Source organism: Hemicordylus capensis, chromosome 4 (assembly GCF_027244095.1).
Source record: "Hemicordylus capensis ecotype Gifberg chromosome 4, rHemCap1.1.pri, whole genome shotgun sequence".
Lineage (NCBI taxonomy): Eukaryota > Metazoa > Chordata > Lepidosauria > Squamata > Cordylidae > Hemicordylus > Hemicordylus capensis.
The window spans coordinates 133445889-133451888 of NC_069660.1; positions in this window are offsets into that span (position 1 = coordinate 133445889).

The window sequence follows — 6000 nt, forward strand, 5'->3', positions numbered from 1 at the left end:
AAGGAGCTGCCTCCTTCCTTTATTGAACTCCACCTTTAACCCTTTAAGTGCTATAAAGTTTAACCTGTGAGGAGGTGGAGTTAAATAAAGGAAAGGCTTTATTCTTTTTAAAAAGGAGGCTTCTTCTTCTTTTATTTAACTCCACCTCCTCACATGTTAACCCTTTACGTGCAACACACGGTTATGTCACAAGAGACATATGTGTTCAGGATCAGGGGCTTAGTGTATGTATCAGAGTGAGTGTTCAGATATCAGTACACTTCTCTCCCACAGTTGTTTTGGCCATTGTTCTGATAGTACATGCGTCTCAAAGGGCAAAATATAAGTGGCAAGCCATATACCATCATTGCTTCATTCTTTTCCAAAGTAACATGTACAAGCATTTAAGCATTCTAAAAATAGACACTCATCAGTCTGTCAAGCAGACTGATTTCCTGACCGAAGAAGCCACTTGCTGCAGCTTACAAAAGTTCTATAATGGAACCGGCATTTCATTTAAAAATGTGTGGGCACTGGTTTCCTTGCTAAGGTCAAATTCACATGACCAGTTTTAGATATGGATTTTCTTTCTCTTCTCTAAAAATGTGGTGAAGTGGTTTTCTAATTGCTTTACTATGCACCTAAATCCTGATTTACGACACAACTATAAAACTTTGGAAAGTGGGTTCAATGGGGTCTGTTAAAATGTGGCCACATAGCAAAATCATTGGAATCTGGATGTGATCTGGAATTGCTCCATCTTAAACCATGGCAACTAACAAAGTGGACTGTCACCCAGGAAAGCTTATGCAATATTAAGTCATTTTATAACCCTTTCAGTTAGTCTCTGAGTGATAGCCTATTTTTTACAAGTTTTTCATGGCAATTGACTGTAGCAAATCTAGAATCTTAAGGCTTTCTGGACTGCCCATTATTTTGGTGCATGCAACACTATGGAGCCTTCTTACATCAGCACACACAAATCTTGTTCTCAGCTGTAATCCAGGACAGGGTTCTCCTACACCATTTTCTTCCCATTTCCTTTTGTTTTTGTTTCAAGCATTCCAAACTAAACTGGCAGTACAGCAGGGTGCAAACAAAGGGAAAGCTTGAGGATGAACTCATCACTTAAATTTGTTTTGCAAAAATAGTTTTTAGGGAGGAGTAAATATGCTTGGGGAGAGTTCAGGAAAATGAGGCAGGGCAGGGGGGCACTCCTCAAATGCATGGGACAGGGATCTGCACCCCTGCAGTAGAGAAAGTACTAGGAAGCCTTGCAGAAAGTTCATCAGCCTGTTACTTCTAAACTAACTCTTGCCATTGGACTCTGTAGGGTTATCACCAATATCCATCACTAAAGCAAGCAATTGTGAATGGCAGCAGTATAATGAGACAAGATGAAATCTGTCTGCCATGGCCAGGTATGCAAATTACATAGATGAATTCCTTCAGCTGGACGGTTTGCACAACCCTAAAAATAACCAAATGGAAGCTTAAGATATGAGAGTTTTAAGAAAAAGCATTTTTCACTTCACACATTTTGTTGCTTGAATACTATAAACATCCATACACATTATTCTCAGGCACTCTCATTTGAATACCAGACTCAGAATTTGGATGTTAAACAGAATATTTCATGTTGTGTTTAAGAAAAATCCACCATCCAGTTTTGAGCTAATCATCTGGCTTCAAAGCAAACAGTAGTATAATATACTATAACATGCCTGGCAAGTGCTTCTCAAAGAGTTTATGTTGTTTTATTGGGGGGAAAGCCAGCTGTCTCCAGGTTTTGACATGCATATTAAAAGACATGTGTGAGGGCTTGGCCACAGCTGGCCCTCAGTCTAACCATCCACTGCCACCAAAAAGACCGTTAAACCTGTGTGACTGCTTAGGCTTACAGTCACTAAACTCTCTGTCACCAGAAAACAAGACCAAATTTAGTAGTGTGGTAAAAAGGGCAAAGAGGTATGATGTGGGAATGAAAGAACCGACAGAGACACCAGAAAATATTAAAAACAAGAGCAGGTTTACTTGTGATAAAAAGGGTTTCAAAAATGCTATAATTCAGCACAGGAACAGTAGGTGAAAGATTAAATTGGCAAGAATACAAAAATTACAAAATAAAAACAAGCAAATTTTCTAGCCTTCTGTCACAAAGCCTAGCAGGCTTCAGTAAGACCAGCTCCCTCACTGCTAACTTCCCTAGCAGTTTCAGCCCAATCTTGTACTGCTAGTGTTCTAGCCAACACTCGACCAACCAACTGACTCTCCTCCTACCCTGGGCTGTAACACGGTCCCTCATTTATTCAGGTCTAAAGGGATGCCTTGGCCAATGAGAGAGTTAGGAACATGGGAAGCTGCCATCAACCAAGTCAGACCAATGGTCTATCTAGCTCAGTATTGTCTACACAGACTGTCAGTGGCTTCTCCAAGGCTGCAGGCAGGAGTCTCTCTCAGACCTATTTTGGAGATGCCGGGGTGGGGGGTGGTTCTTAACCTTCTACATGCAAGCATGCAGGTGCTCTTCCCAGAGCAGCCCCATCCCTTAAGGGGAATATCTTACAGCGCTCACACATATAGTTTGTTACCTCTGGCAGCTAGAATCTTCTTTCTCTGTCTGGAGACAACCAATAGTAACAGTTGACAACATTCCCTCCAAAACTCTGCAGCCGACAACATTTACCTCAGAGCTCCTTGTAGCAACAAGTTTAACCCTTACACAGTTTGGAGTGGACACAGAACAAGGTTACAAACCATAAAACAAAATGAGAAGGGATCATTCCTTGGCAACATGTTTTCATTTTGAATTTGTATTTTGAAAACAGTAACTCCAAATGTTTAGATCCAAGGATATAGGATACCATATGCTTAAAAAAAATTACAGTAATAATCAGGTTCTACTTGTGAAGCACCTGAAACTGTATCCAATCTTCTTCCCCACCCCCTGCTATGTATTGATGGAAGCAACATTTCTCATGCATAATTTCAGCTCCTTTTCTTTTTGTCTCCAGGAATTATTGACAGAGTGAATTCCATTGAGCAATGCTATATCTGAATGAAAATTGGCACACACTAGCTAAGGTTTTATATTTGAACCCCATCTGGATTCTCACACTCTCTTTCAAAGGAGTGAGGAAAATGCTAGATATATTTGGGCAACATCCAGATTAAGTCAATCATGATTAAGTCCCATTCAAATTAATGAGATTTGCATGCTTTTACTCATGTGCTTGCTCACAATCCATCATGGGTTTTGTAGTTTTAGCTAGTCTGGATGCTGCCCAATCCAATCCAATCCAATCCAATCCAATCCAATCCAATCTTTATTATGGTCATAGACCAGAGTATAAAAAAAAACACACACACAAAAACAGACACAGAAAAACAGAAAACATAAGAACAAATATATCAAGATCAAACATTTAAAAACCTGAATGGATTTTAAAAATTATATAACAGTACCTGGCCACTCTATTAATAACATTCTCATGAGGATTGGCTAATAAAAACTTCAGAAAAAAATCATCGGGATGCCCTATAAAATCAGTCAGCAAAAGGGAAATTAATCCTAAACGGGCATCCCTATTAAAATCACAATATAAAACAGAATGCACACTGGTCTTTACTTGGCCTGTACCGCAGGGACACAGGCAGGCGGGAAAAGGAGTGCCTTTAAATCTACCCTCCAAAACAGCGGAGAGAAGGACGTCCTAACGCGCTAAAGTCAAAGCACGTCTAAATTTGAGAACGATAACAAGACACAGATAACTTGTGGGGTTAGAACTAATTGTTTGCTCGCCCAAATGGACATTCTTGGGCAAAAGAGCAACTTCCTCGTGAAGATCTATAATACCTTGCTTGATTTCTTTCCTGGCCCGGTCATAACCCATTTTAAGGATTTCCTCTATAGAGAACCCATAATGTGCTTGTTTGCCACTGATCAGGGTGGACCACTTAAACCTGAAGGAATCAGTTTCTATAAGAGAGGCCAGGCCCACACAAGAGAACACAAATTTTAACCAAAATAGGTTGATGGTTCTCCAGTAACAGGCTACCATTCTAATCAAGCTCACCTCTCTACTCAATACAACAGTAGGAACACAGAAAGGGACCAATAATATCGATCTCAGAAATTTAGATTGCAGAGCTTCTAAAGACGAGAAATTTCTGACCGGTCCTAACTGGGCACCATACAACAATTGGGGAAGGACTTTGGTGACAAATAATTTAATAGCTGCAGGGATATAAGAAGCTCCCCTCGAGTAATAAAAAGAAGTAATAAGATTAGTAGTACACTGAGCCGTCATCAGAGTGGACTTAAGGTGGGGGCTACGTGAGCCTGAAGAGTGAAATGTTGGGAATTCTCTCTTTTAGGAGAAACCCTTTTTCATTATAGCAGAGTGCACAGAGGCACAACACAGCGGAATTTGGTTAGGCATGCGTGTATGCTGAGAGTAAAATAACTTGGAGCCAGTTCATAGTTTCAAATCAATATAAATAGTATTTTTTAGAGAACTCCATTCTAGATAGGAAAGTGAGGAGACAGAATCTCTAATCTATCTATCTAGCTGGATGCAGATAGATTCTGCATATTTGCACACATGGTGCAGGGGAGAGGAGCTTGCATGTTGCAAGGTAGAAGGAAGGGAAGAAAAAGGGAAGAGGAAGTGGCAGGAAGTAAGTAAGTCCCTGAGATTAGCAATCTACATGTCAAAGGGATAGTGTCAGAGTAGTAGAGAAGAGATGACCGATAGGGGTGTGCACGAAACGACTTTTTGTGATTTGATTTGTACCCAAATCAAAACACCCCCGTTTCGATTTGTGTCCGAATCTGACCCATCCGAATCAGCCCAGATTCGATTTAGATCCAAATTTATCTGAATCCGAATCGATTTGGATCAGAAAAATGGGTCCCGGGGCCAAAAGAGTGGGGTGGGGTGGTAGTGCCTAATGGGTGGAGGCTAGCACCCCAATTTCCAGAAAATTGGGCAAAGGGTTGATTTAATTTTTTTTAAAGTTTATGTCTCTTTAAGATTTTTTCCAGAGGGAATAATGGGGGTTTCAGCAGCACCATAACTTGGGGGGCCCAGAGAGAATGGTGGCATAGTGCACATGGGGTGCCAACCACCCCCATGGCTTGATAACCCATGGTGTACTGGGTTCTGCTGTTTTGGAGGTGTGTTGAGTGTAGATTCTCTGGTAGCAATAGAAAATGAGAGTGGTTTCATGGTTTCTCATTGAAAATCTCATATGCTACCAGAGAACCTACACTCAGAACACCTCCAAAAAAACAGAAATCAGTACTACATGGATTAACAACCCATGGGGGTGGTTGGCACCCTATGTTCACTACACCACCACTCTCTCTGGGTCATCCAGGGGCCCCTTTTGTGCAATCATGGGGCTGCTGAAACCTCCATTCTTCCCTATGAGAAAAAACCTTAAAGACGAGTAAGCTTCACTTCAAAAATCAAATAATATTGAGCCCTTTGCCCAATCACTCTGAAACCTAGGTGGTAGCAGGCACCCATTGGGGCACTACCACCCAACCCACTCTTCTCCCCACAAAATAACATCAACATCACACAGCTACAACACAAGTTTTGGTCATGCACATTCACATCCCCCCCCCAGAAAAGCAATTTATATACACACAACGGTGTGAAACAACAACAAACAACACACATAGCTTTTAAAATTCAATTGCTGCAACCCCAGAGCCCATGCTCCAGTGTTGCAATCCCAAAGCCCCGCGCTCCGCTGCTGCAACCCCAAAGCCCCGCGCTCCGCTGCTGCAACCCCAGACCCTGCTCTCTGCTGCTGCAAGCCCAGACCCCGCGCTCTGCTGCTGCAAGCCCAGACCCCGTGCTGTGCTGCTGCAAGCCCAGACCCCACGCTGCGCTGCTGCAAGCCCAGACCCCACGCTGTGCTCCTGCAACCCCAGATTCCACTCTCCACTCCTGCAACCCCAGACCCCTTGCTCTGCTCCTGCAACCCCAGACCCCTCACTCCTCTCCT